Genomic DNA, 14,127 nt, shown 5'->3' with positions numbered 1-14,127 from the left:
TTTTGTAATCACAAGAGTAAGGCCTTAGCCCTTTTTACATAACAAGCAGGCCCATAGGCCCGCTTCAAGAACATGAGTAACAACAAGAATAATGAATGCAAGCCCATCTGGGAGAATACTCAACCCACCAACCGCTACATCGCCTGCATCAGCCCTACACACCATGTGGGAATATCTCAACCCACCCAAATTTCACACACGACAGCTTGCAAGAACGCCTCAAATTCGATCGATTGAGGCAAAGCCTCCAAGACGTGGATGAACCACTTTCAAGATTTCCTCCATTAATACCCCAACCCCATGCAATGATATTAATAAAAGCATATCATGTAAAATACAACATTGATCAATCATGCGTTCACCAATTTAAAACCCTAGGGGTATATCGGTAATTTTGCTCTTTAGGGTAATTTCGTAATTTTGCTCTTTAGGGTAATTTCGTGATCTACGCTCATCGCACAAGCTAATTCAAGAATTTTTATCGCTTTTATGCAATTTGATTCCACCATCTACCTAACAGCTAATTTGCCCATCTCTTACCCATATTGGTCCAGTAAGCCCATTGGGCCCGCTTTGGCCCATCAAGCCCTTTTTCCAAATACGCTAAAGCATCACGCTGAACGTGCTTACCACCTTGCGTGCCGATCTAACAATTCCTCTATGACTTGAGAGCATTCACATACTTACATGACCATGAAATGCCGGATTTTCAGATTTCGCTTTTGCCAATTGAACTAAGAAAGGGTGTTCAGACACACCGATTCATGACGACCGCTTCGAGATCCCTTTCGATGTCCTACAATTTATTAGCACAGTTCTTATTTACAAACCATAATCATTAAACCCCAAAACTTACTTATCCATGATCGAACCATATCCCTAAAACCTTTGAAACCTTACCTTTTTGCCAAAATCGATAGTTAGCTCAAATCCGATTGCTCCAATGAACCACGCCTTAGATTCAACGCTTAAGAAGACTCTAGTCACCGAAAAGAAAACATCGCTTAAAGACTCTTAGAGCCATATGCCCAAATCGACACCCTCCCTAATTTTAGGGACTTCGCTTTTCTTAACTTTGCAAAATAAGAACAGATCCGAGATGATACGATTACCCCTTACTCCCACTTGATTTCCACGCAATCTAGTGTAGATTTATCTATCAAACGACGGTGAACTCGATTCCCCAAAGTCTTGAAGTTTCGCTATAAGCCCCCAAATCTATGGTTTTTCGCTTTTGTGTGATGAAGAAGATGATAATGTGGGCTACAACCTTGAAGTAGAATTGCGGTCGAGATCTAGGATTAAGAAAAGATAATTGCAAATTAATAAAAACAAAAGAACATAGGAGAACCTAGCTTTGAAGAAATCGGCACAAGCAATGATCACAGATTTCGCTTTTATGGATTCGCAAAAGTATTGATGAATTGCGGTATGATGAATAGTTTTGAAGAAGAAGAAAGAAAAATAGAAGAAGAGGAATAGGGAGGTGGTAGTTTCGCTAGAGAGGAAAAAGAGAGGAAAAACAACCCTAAGGTGTTAAAGGAAGAAAAATGGCACCACTCAATACCCTAAGTGCCAAATACTAACAACATAGCCCCTGCCGATTTTTCCCTCTTCAATTCCCATAATTCAGCCAACTCCTAGCCTCATCCAAATCCCTTAAATCTCTCCCTTATCCCTCCTTAATCCAAGCATTTAAACCGATCCAACTCTCCTTTAGCGTAATCCACGAACTCCAACACTTACCCTCCCGCACTAAAAAAATAAATGCATCTATTTGCCAACACAGGAATCGATCCCTTGCCTTCCCAAAGCTCCACACGCCACTTTTCTAGGAGCCTAGTGGCGCCACCCTTGCCACTTAACCAAGGCTCTTTTGTGATGCAATTTACCCATCACTCCACTTAAGGCCACTTAGCCGAACCCCTAACTCCTAAGTCTAAAATTCCAAAAATTCAACTGGTTTTGGCCAACTCATGGGCCTTCTATAAGCCCATTTACCTACTCAAAATACTAATTCCACATCCAAATACAAAATTTTAAAAATCTTTACAAAATATTGAAAATCGCGAATAAACCCGAAAATTAGGATGTTACAACTCTACCCTCCTTAAAGAAATTTCGACCTCGAAATTTTACCTTATCAGAATAGTTGAGGGTATTGTTGCTGCATAGCCTTCTCAGTCTCCCAGGTAGCTTCCTCCTTGCCATGGTTTCTCCAAAGTACTTTCACTAGTGGAATTGATTTCCTTCTCAACATCTTGACGTCACGATCAAGTATTTGCACAGGTTCCTCTTTGAAGGTTAAATCGTCAGTATTTCAATTTCAAAGAATCGGTATGATATGAGTTGGGTCGATCGATACCGCCAACATGGATACATGAAAACGTCGTGGATACGATGCGCTTACGTGGCAACTCTAGGCGATAAGCCATCGGTCCAACTCGCTAACAACTCGGTAAGGCCCAATAAACCGTGGGCTCACTTACCCTTCTTACCAAATCTCAAAATTTTCTTCCAAGGGGATACCTTCAAGAAAACCATATCCCCCACAGCGAACTCAATCTCTTTGCGCTTCAAATCCGCATACGACTTCTGTCTATCGGACGCCTCCTTTAACCGACCCCTTATCAGCTTAACCTTGCTTTCAATTATCCGCCACCAATTCCGGTCCAAGCACTCGCTGCTCACCCAACTCGTCCAACACGCTTTCGTCATTTACATCTTCGCCCATAAAGCGCTTCATATGGTGCCATCTCAATACTTGCTTGATAGTCATTATTGTACGCAAACTCCGCCAATGGTAAGTAGTCCTCCCAACTTCCACAAAATTGATGATACAACCTCTCAACATATCTTCCGTAACTCGAATAACCCTTTCGATCGTCCATCTGCGTGGGTGAAAAGCGGTGCTAAAATCCAATCGTGTTCCCAACGCTTCTTGCAACTTCAGCCAAAACCGAGACGTAAACCTAGGGTCTCGATCAGAGATTATTGACACTGGCACCCCATGCAGTCGCACTACCTCCGCCACATATAGCTTAGCCAACTTTTGTAGTGAGTAGTCGGTACGAATAGGTATGAAATGAGCAGATTTTGTTAACCTATCCACAACTACCCACACCGAATCTTTCTTGGTGGGTGTCAAAGGTAACCCACTCACAAAGTCTATTGTTACTTTTTCCCACTTCCATAGGGCAATTTTCACCGGTTGTAGTAATCCCGACGGCGGCTTGGTGCTCACTTAACTCCGCTTGCACGCCGACATTTCCCAACAAATTCGGTCACCTCTCGTTTTAATCCGCCACCAAGACACCTCTCGCAAGTCTCGGTATAACTTATTCCCTCCAGATGCATGGCACGAGTCCACCATGAGCCTCTTTTAGAATTAATCGCCTCAATTCAGATCCTTTGGAATACAAACCCTTCCACGAAAACACGTAACTCCTTCACTGTTCAACCCAAAATCCTCGCTCTCACAACTCTTAACTTGTCGGAACCAAGAGCTAATGAATCGTCCTTCAACTGTTTTTCCTTAACTGTTCACCCCAAGTAGGCCTTACTTGCGCTTCGCCAACAAGCTTCCATCATCGAATAGACTTAATCGTGCGAACAAGGCTCTCAAACCAGTAATAACCCTTCGACTCAATGCATCCGCCACCACATTAGCCTTTCTGGGTGGTACTCTATCGAACAATCGTAGTCTTTAAGCAACTCCACCCACCTTCGTTGCCTAAGGTTCAACTCCTTCGAGTCAACAAATACTTTAAGCTCTTATGATCCGTGTATATGATGCACTTCTCCCCATATAAGTAATGTCTCCAAATTTTAACGCAAAAATCACCGCCGCTAGCTCCAAATCATGCGTAAGGTAATTCACCTCATGAGCCTTAAGTCGTCGTGATGCATAAGCGACCACCTTGCCCTCTTGCATCAAGACGCAACCTAACCCCACATGCGACGATCGCTATATATGGTGAAGTCCTTCCCGCACACCGTTGAATCAACACCGGCGCTTCGGTCAATACCTTTTCAACCGATCAAAAGCTTTTTGCTGTTTCTCGGTCCGCATAAATGGTACTCCTTTCCTTATGAGTTTTGTCAAGGCGCCGCCATTACCGAGAAACCCTCCACAAACCTTCAGAGTAACCTCGCCAACCCTAGGAAACTCCGAATTTCGACATCGACCTAGGTGGCTTCCATTCCGTAATAGCTTCAATTTTACGAGGATCCACCTTAATCCCCTCGGAGACCACATGCCCTAGGAAGGTTACCTCTTTCAACCGTAATTCACACTTGCTAAATTTCGCATAGAGCTCCTTCTCCTTAACACTTGCAAAGACAATACGGAGATGCTCATCATGCTTCGCCTCCGCTTTGAGTATATCAAGATATCGTCGATAAAGACGACTACAAACCGATCCAAGAAAGGTTGGAATACTCGATTCATCGATCCATAAAGCCGCAGTGCGTTCGGTAGCCCAAACGGCATGACCACAAACTCATAATGTCCATATCGAGTTCAAATGTTTGTCTTATGAATATCCCTTCTTTACCCTTAGTGATGGTATCCGAACGAAGATCGATTTTGGAGAATACCGAAGCTCCCTAAATTGATCGAACAGTCATCAATCCTTGGTAGTGGATACTTATTCTTAATCGCCGCTTTGTTCAATCGGCGATAATCGATGCACATGCGCATCGTTCGGCCCTTCTTCTTTACAAAGCAGACCGGTGCTCCCCAAGGAGACACACTAGGCCTAATGAAGCCTCTATCTAATAGCTCTTGAATTTGAGCCTTGGCCCACTAACTCCTTCTGCCATCCTATAGGGTGCAATAGAGACCGGAGTCGTCCCGGTAACAAATCGATTCCAAACTCAACTTCCGATTGGGAGGTAATCCAGAAGCTCTTCCGGAAAACATCCCGAATTCCCTAACAGCTTCGATGGTCTCCACAATGATCCTCGGTTTCACTTGACTTACCAAAGCCGATATGCCTCGCATCCTTGCGCATCGGTTTCTCGACCCTCAACGCCGATACTACATTGGATAAGTAATCCTTCGTTCTCTAATGATCATAACCTCTTCATCATTGATGCTTCTTAACACCATCCTCTTAGTCGCACAATCCAAAGTTGCCTTATGCTTGGTCAACCAATCCATCCCTAGGATCAGATCGAATTCTTCAAACAGTAACTCCATCAAATCCCCACAGAAAACCTTGCCTTGAATCTCCAGAGGCACCTCCTTGAAGAGTTTCTCTACCTTAACCGAATGACCTAAAGGACTTATCACAGACACCCCACATACAGTCTCCTCGAAGTGCACGCCCAGTGCCCCAGAAATGTTATATGCCACATACGAATGGGTTGATCCCACATCAATCAGAGCAGTATAAGGTACACCATAGATAAAAACGCATCATTATGACATTAGGTGTGTCACCTCCTCATGGCGACGGCAAAGATACACCAAAGTGGTGACGAGCATCTGCGTTACCAATACCCTACCGGTGCCCCACGTCCACGACCATTACCTCCGCGACCTTGTCCACGACCTCTTGGCGGGTGGTCCATCCTCACAAAGTTGAGCTTGGCCGCCCGCTCGGCCCTTGTTCGCCACTTGAGCTGGAGTGGCCCTCCTAGGACAATCCTTAATCCTATGCTCCTTAGACCCACAACGAAAACAAGCCCTTAACGCTTCCAAAGACTCTCCTTGATGCATTCTCGCCGCAATCTCCACAAGCTTGCCTACTACATGTTCACCGGAATCGCCGAACCGGTTCCCCATCCTAGCTCTCTTAACATTTCGATTTACAAGACCCGCTGGTCCAAGATCCCTCCCGAACCGATTCCGTCCTTATCACGATTCCTCCGCTCGGTTTGCTTCACTTCCTCGGCTATCTTAGCCTTCTCTACCAAGAAGCGAATCTCGCTCCCTCTGCTGAGCTATGAGCACCCTTAACTCATCTCTAAGGCCATCCTCAAAGCGTCACGCGCGCTCATATTCAAGTGGAAACGATGCCATTAGCATACCGACTCAATCGTAGAAACTCCGCCTCATATTCAAGAATGGTCTTATTTCCGAGTCGATTCAGAACTCCTTTTGCGTGCATCTACATAGCTAGCTCCAAAGATATTTCGCCTTAAACGTCTGCTTGAACAGCTCCCATGTTACCCTCTCACCGGGGTACCTTCTCTCACAAGAATCCACCATCGACACGCTTCATCCCGCAAAGAACGACATCGCCCCTTTCAACTTCGCTCTCGAAAATCCGGTCGTCCATGATCCGCTCTGTGGCTTCCAACCAAGATTCGGCCACATTTGGGGCCACTTCAGATCGCCTAAAAATCTCAAATCATGTTGGCAAGTCGTTCGAAATGGACCCCTATTCATGGGCCCGACGTTAGCTCCGCCACCCTTTCCAAAACCCTCAACATGGCACGAGACAAAGCGTCATCCCCGCACTCGATCATACGGCCCATTTTCATTAATCGGTGGTGGATGTACCCGCCACCGCACGTGTTCGATGACGCCGATCCAGCTTGAGTGCTACCTCACCCTCGACCACGGCCTCTTCCTCGAGTAGCCCTTGTACTCATAACGATTTATCTGATTACGAATTTTATGACATTAGTTTACTGGTTTCACTATTTAATACCGAATGTCTTATGAACAGATAAAGTTTTAAAGTTATTTCACAAGAATCATAATTTAGCTATGGTTCCAGCTTGTAGTCCTAATACTACATCATCAATAGCTCTATCTCTAAGGCTCAAGATTATCTACGATTATTACAAGACAAGACAAGATATATATAGAGCGAAAAGATACTTACAGACTTGGTGCAGGGATTCATGTGCCACTCATTTATCGGTCTATTTAAAATTTCAAATACCATGTTTTTGTTTACCGAAAATAAAAGATTTTATTTGAAAACACTTTTATTTTAAAACTATTGATTTAACCCCGTTTAACAAATAGAAAAAAACTTGAACATCTTCAAAAACTTACCATTTCTAAAAATACCCTTCTTAGGCCCAAGTTTTTGAAAAATTTTGGACCGATCCACAAATGAGTTGTTGCAACCTAGGCTCGATACCACTAAATGTAACACCCCAAACCCGGCACGGACGTTATGATCGGATCTCGATGCGCCACATTGATGCGTTCAAAACATTCCGTATTATTTAGTTTGGAAAAGCGAGTTGGTGTTGTAAAAGACACTTTTAAAGGTAGGTTAAAGTGAATAGAAGTCATGCACCGGTAGGAAACCAGAAAAAGAGGAGGTGAGTCCGCTTGACCGCTTAAGTACCAAGCTCTTCCCGGATCCAATCCTAGACATGCACACCATCATTGCCACACTCTAACATCTCATATAATTTTGAGAAAATCGTTTGATTATGTCCGTCTTAAGAAAATGTTTAAGTTGAAAACGTTTGTTTAAAATATTTATTTCCTTGGAAAACATTTACTTTATGGAAACTTTGCGCGTCATCGTGATCTTTTAAAAATCAAGTAGTTTTTATAAAACGAACCCTAGTGCTAACCAGTTTAATAATCCCCAAAATAAAAATAATTAAAAAGGCGGCCTTATTACAACTTTAAACATAATAAAATAAAATAATCCAAATTAAATGCTAAACTTATTTAAAATTGGCAATCCATCTTCATGGCCACTCTGAATCCCGCCCACTCCAAGTCCACCAACTAGGGCTCACCGCAAGGAGGGAAGAGGAAGGGGTGAGTTTGGAAAACTCAGTGTATCAGAAACCCATCCAAAGCCCAATTCACTCGAGCCCATTGGGCCTAAGCCCTATTCAGATAACAAGACACAGAGAGGTCAAGCCCTTTTCGTAATCACATAGCAAGGCCTTAGCCCTTTTACATAACAAGTGGGCCCATAGGCCCGCTTCAAGAACATGAGTAACAACAAGAATAATGAATGCAAGCCCATCTGGGAGACTACTCAACCCACCAACCGCTACACCGCCTGCATCAGCCCTACACACCATGTGGGAATATCTCAACCCACCCAAATTTCACACACTCACAGCTTGCGACACGCCGCTCAAATTCGATCGATTGAGGCAAAGCCTCCAAGACGTGAATGAACCACTTTCAAGATTTCCTCCATTAATACCCCAACCCCATGCAATAGATATTAATAAAAGTATATCATGTAAAATACAACATTGATCAATCATGCGCTTCACCAATTTAAAACCCTAGGGGTATATCGGTAATTTTACTCTTTAGGGGTAATTTCGGTAATTTTGCTCTTTAGGGTAATTTCGTGATCACGCCATCGCACAAGCTAATTCAGAATTTTTATCGCTTTTATGCAATTTGATTCCACCATCTACCTAACAAGCTAATTTGCCCATCTCTTACCCATATTGGTCCGTAAGCCCATTGGGCCCGCTTTTGGCCCATCGAGCCCCTTTTTCCAAATACGCTAAAGCATCACGCTGAACGTGCTTACCACCTTGCGGTGCGGATCTAACAATTCCTCTATGACTTGAGAGCATTCACATACTTACATGACCATGAAATGCCGGATTTCGCATTTCGCTTTTTTGAATTGAACTAAGAAAGGGTGTTCGGACACACCGATTCATGACGATCGCTTCGAGATCCCTTCGATGTCCTACAATTTATTAGCACAGTTCTTATTTACAAACCATAATCAAGAAACCCCAAAACTTACTTATCCATGATCGAACCATATCCCTAAAACCTTTGAAACCTTACCTTTTGCCAAAATCGATAGTTAGCTCTCAATCCGATTGCTCCAATGAACCACGCCTTAGATTCAACGCTTAAGAAGACTCTAGTCACCGAAAGAAAACATCGCTTAAAGACTCTTAGAGCCATATGCCCAAATCGATGACCTCCCTAATTTTAGGGACTTGCTTTTCTTAACTTTGCAAAATAAGAATAGATCCGAGATGATACGTGACTTACCCCTTACTCCCACTTGATTTCCACGCAATCTAGTGTAGATTTATCTATCAAACGATGGTAGAACTCGATTCCCCAAAGTCTTGAAGTTTCGCTATAAGCCCCAAATCTATGGTTTTTCGGCTTTTGTGTGATGAAGAAGATGATAATGCGGGCTACAACCTTGAAGTAGAATTGCGGTCGAGATCTAGGATTAAGAAAAGATAATTGCAAATTAATAAAACAAAAGAACATAGGAGAACACGGCTTTGAAGAAATCGGCACAAGCAATGATCACGAGATTTCGCTTTTATGGATTCGACAAAAGTATTGATGAATAGCAATTATGATGAATAGTTTTGAAGAAGAAGAAAAAAATAGAAGAAGAGGAATAGGGAGGTGGTAGTTTTGCTAGAGAGGAAAAAGAGAGGAAAACAACCCTAAGGTGTTAAAGTAGAAGAAAACGGCACCACTCAATACCCTAAGTGCCAAATACTAACAACATAGCCCCCGCCGATTTTTCCCTCTTCAATTCCCATAATTCAGCCAACTCCTAGCCTCATCCAAATCCTTAAATCTCTCCCTTATCCCTCCTTAATCCAAGCATTTAAACCGATCCAACTCTCCTTTAGCGTAATCCACCGAACTCCAACACTTACCCCTCCCGCACTAAAAAAATAAATGCATCTATTTGCCAACACAGGAATCGATCCTTGCCTTCCCAAAGCTCCACACGCCACTTTTCTAGGAGCCTAGTGGCGCCACCCTTGCCACTTAACCAAGGCTCTTTTGTGATGCAATTTACCCATCACTCCACTTAAGGCCACTTAGCCGTAACCCCTAACTCCTAAGTCTAAAATTCCAAAATTCAACTGGTTTTGGCCAACTCATGGGCCTTCTATAAGCCCATTTACCTACTCAAAATACTAATTCCACATCCAAATACAAAATTTTAAAAATCTTTACAAAATATTGAAAATCGCAAATAAACCCGAAAATCAGGATGTTACAGGACAAGTTTCGACGAGATGTGTATTCGAAGATGCCAAGGGTGACCCTGAGGAATGCTTAAGATTCGGATATCAAGACACCATGGTTAATGAGATCCCGTGTAATACCATGTCTGGGACATGGCATCGGCATCCAAGATGAGAGCCTGTGTAAGACCATGTCTGGGACATGGCATCAGTGTTGATATATGTGCCAGTGTAAGACCATGTCTAGGACATGGCATTAGCGTTGATATGTATGCCAATATAAGACCATGTCTGGGACATGGCATTGGTGTTGATATGTGTGCCAATGTAAGACCATGTCTGGGACATGGCATCAGTAATGACATGTGTGCTAGTGTAAGACTATGTCTAGGACATGGCATCGGCACCGATATGAGACTTCGTATAAGACCATATCTAGGATATGGCGTCGACATGTGGATCCATGTAAGACCATGTCTGGGACATGGCTTTGGTACTTTATTTGGTGTATCATGATTCCAAACGTCCTTCAGTATTCCAGGTGGTTCAACAGGCCATTCAAGATTATGGTTAAAAAGTGGAGTAATATGTGAAAAGTGGTGAAAGGGTACAAGTATGAACACTAAGCTTATGGTTATTGAGACTATGAAATGTCGAGACCTCGGTGAGCTAAGATGTATGAATTATGATTATTAATTTTGTTACAATATCAGGCTAACTTGTGTTGTGTAATTTAACATGGAATCCATGAAATGGTGAGTTCATGATTAGTTGAAAATGAACTTATGATAGTTATAATCATATTGCACTAAAACAGTTTTGGACAGAAGTAGTAGTTTGACTTTGAAAATCCACCAAAAATTGTGGAAATAGAATTAGAGATTGAATAAGATATTAAATTAAAGCTTATCAAGTCTAGTTTCACATAGAGGAAATGGTGTAAGATTATGAGATATTTGAATTTTTGTGAGACAGGGTCAGAGTGATTTCGGGCTCCCCTATCTTAATTTTGGAAAATCACTAAAAATTTTACAAGAATAATTGTGGATTAGAATTCAATGGGTAAATCATTAATGAGTCTAATTTCAAGAGAAATAGATGAGAACATTAACTAAATCCCGTACTATGAGATAATTAATTTTTAGTAAAGAAAGGTCGAAGCTGTCAAACAGTTGAATAGGGGTAACTTTAAAGAATAAATTGTACTTATTGGCTAGACCAAAAATTCTAAAAATTTTATGGTAAGAAGATATATGAGTCTAGTTTCAGGGAAAATTAGCAAATCTTAATTTGGAGTTCCGTAGCTCAAGATACTAATAATTTAGTGATTATGACTCGAGTAGACAGCTTGACTAGAATATGAGCAAATAGTGGAATTATGTGCAACTTCGATTGTGTTACCATGAGAATGTGGTTTGGTATGTCTAGACTCATTATCAAATGAGTATGAGAAATACAAGTATGCTGACATACAAATGCTACGTTTGTCACTTAATTGAAGATGTTTAATCATTGAATGGATGCCATGTTATATGTCCTTGATGTTGTATAAATGTGTGAGGGTTTATGGTTGACCAAGGTTTGGAAAATAACCTAAGTGTGCCAACACGGGCAGAGACAGGGCAGTGTGTCTTAGCCATGTGGGGGACACGACCTTAGCACACGAGCGTGCGACTTGGCCGTGTAACCCTATTTCGTTGCTGGCATCATCAACAGAGAGTTACACGGGCTGAGGACATGAGAGTCTCCCAAACCACACGGGTGTGTGTGACCACACGGCCTAATCCACACAGGCGTGTGACTTTCTAAACATGGAAAATTCCCTAAGTGTTGTAAAATTTCTAAAAGTTCTCAGTTTAGTCCCGAACACCCCTGCTATATATTTTGGGCCTCTTAGGCCTGTATAAGGGACGATATGCATGTGTTTGAATGTTTTTTAATTGGTTGAAATTTTATTGTCCGGTTTTACATGTATGTGTATGTTTAAGTTTGGTGATACCTCGTATCTTATCCCGATATCGGGCATAGGTAAGGGGTGTTACACATTCAATCATACTGTAGACCTTAAAGTAATAATAAAATTAACATTTCTACTTTGTATTTGTGGTCCCAAAACCACTGTTCCGATTTGAACCAAAAACAGGTTGTTACACTTAACCTATATCCGTCACTAAAATAGGGTTACAGAGCATTATCGTAAATACGTAACTCAAATCATTCATATCCAGCATTTCATAATCATTGCAATATCCAATCAAAACATGCATAACATCCTTAATTCGAGCTCTCGAGGCCTTATAAACACTTTAAAAATGATTCTAGATTAAATTGAAAACATTTAGAAATTTTAAGAAAAAGTTAGAAAAATTTATACTGCAGGGGTCACATGGCCATGTCGCCAAGCTATGTGACTCACACGGCGAAGACATGCGCTCGTGTCTCAGGTAATGTAACATTCGAAATAGAGACACACGGTTGTATCCCAGCCTGTGTCTGTGCCCGTGTAACTCTCTGACTTGGGTCACACTGCCAAGCCACATGACATTGTGCTAGGCCGTGTAACTCTCAAAATGCAACCTTTAAAACTTACAAGGGACACATGGTCGTGTCGTACGAGACACGGCAGAGCCACACGCTCGTGTCTTAGGCCGTGTGGACAAGAAATAGGCCAAATTTAGGCCATTTCTTTCACCCAATTCAAGAACACACCTACAAGCCATTTGCACATTCAATCAAACCTTAAAACATACTTAAAACATGCATATTAATCCAGTTATCAACTAACTTGTCTCCATATCAAAACATATCACAATTGACACATACTAACCTTACCATATTATATTTGTGCCATATCAAAATAACTTTACCATTTGGACCACTTCTCACATGCATCAAAACTATCTAAATGACACCAATCTAGCCATTACCAAATGGTACCAACAACTAACATATAAACATACCATATATCAATCACACATCTATTCAAAACCTTTCCAAAGCATACCATAAATTAACCATGTTGTGGTCAATTAATCACCTACCATTTTAGCCATTTAACATGCATTAACACATTGTTAAAATTACACACATCAACAAGGCATTAAAAGTACCAAGTTTTCATTAATCAAAATGACATATACATGCCAAACTCATCAACTATTATAAACCACAAGTCCACCTATACATACCATTATAACCTTAACCAAGATATCAAAATCTATCGTTATAATCGTTGGATAGCGTGATAGATCTCTGACCAAATTCCAACCCTATTGCGCTTCTGATAATCTATAAAGTAAGGGAAAAACAACTATGTAAGCAATGAATTCTTAGAAAGCTTGTATAAACTTTAAACATAACATTCCACTTCAACATTGAACTTTATAGATTAAATATAAACCTATACCAATACCTCAAGAATTATCAACTACATAATCATCTACTAAAAAATGAGTAAGTCTATTAACATCATATATATTTTTCATTCCTAACTTAATAGTATTTTATAAACATTATACACCATCATTAACCTTTTAATAAAACTATGAATTACTTCCTTCACTTATTTTTCATTCCATTTACTAAGCATAAACTTAAATAACCACATCAACTTACTAATTAGTATATTTATTCACATTATAGGTAAGTTCATCCATAGCATACTTAATTTCTCATATATAAGTACATTATTCAATTCATCAATCCCTTTTTCATCATATCACATTTCAATACTGAACTTATCATTTCATTACCTTTTCTTACCCGTTTCATTTGTATAATACCAAACATAAGCATAAACATCAATCATAATCTCAAGCTTGACATAGGCCTAATCACCATCACCAGTATACAAGTTAGTGCATTCATGATAAACCATTTCATAAGAAAATACACCTTTTGAATCATACCAACTTTTCATAAACATAAGCAAATTCCTATTTGTTTCATTTACCATTTCATTGTATACCATTAATATTAAACATGATATAATGTAACCATAAGCTTAGCATAAACCTAAGCATCATCCACAATCTCAACTGTTGAATTTATTTATATTCAGATCAATATTCAATTAATAACAGATCTTTCAAATTCATTAAACATATTACCTTACCGAGATTTTCCATTCAAATATTGACTTACGGATAAGAGTACATCGTGAGATAAACCGAACACACCAGGAAAAAGTTCATAAAAGCTGATCCA

This window comes from Gossypium arboreum, chromosome 13, assembly GCF_025698485.1.
Source record: "Gossypium arboreum isolate Shixiya-1 chromosome 13, ASM2569848v2, whole genome shotgun sequence".
Lineage (NCBI taxonomy): Eukaryota > Viridiplantae > Streptophyta > Magnoliopsida > Malvales > Malvaceae > Gossypium > Gossypium arboreum.
The sequence above is the reverse complement of the archived record's forward strand: the minus strand, read 5'-3'. Positions refer to the sequence as shown.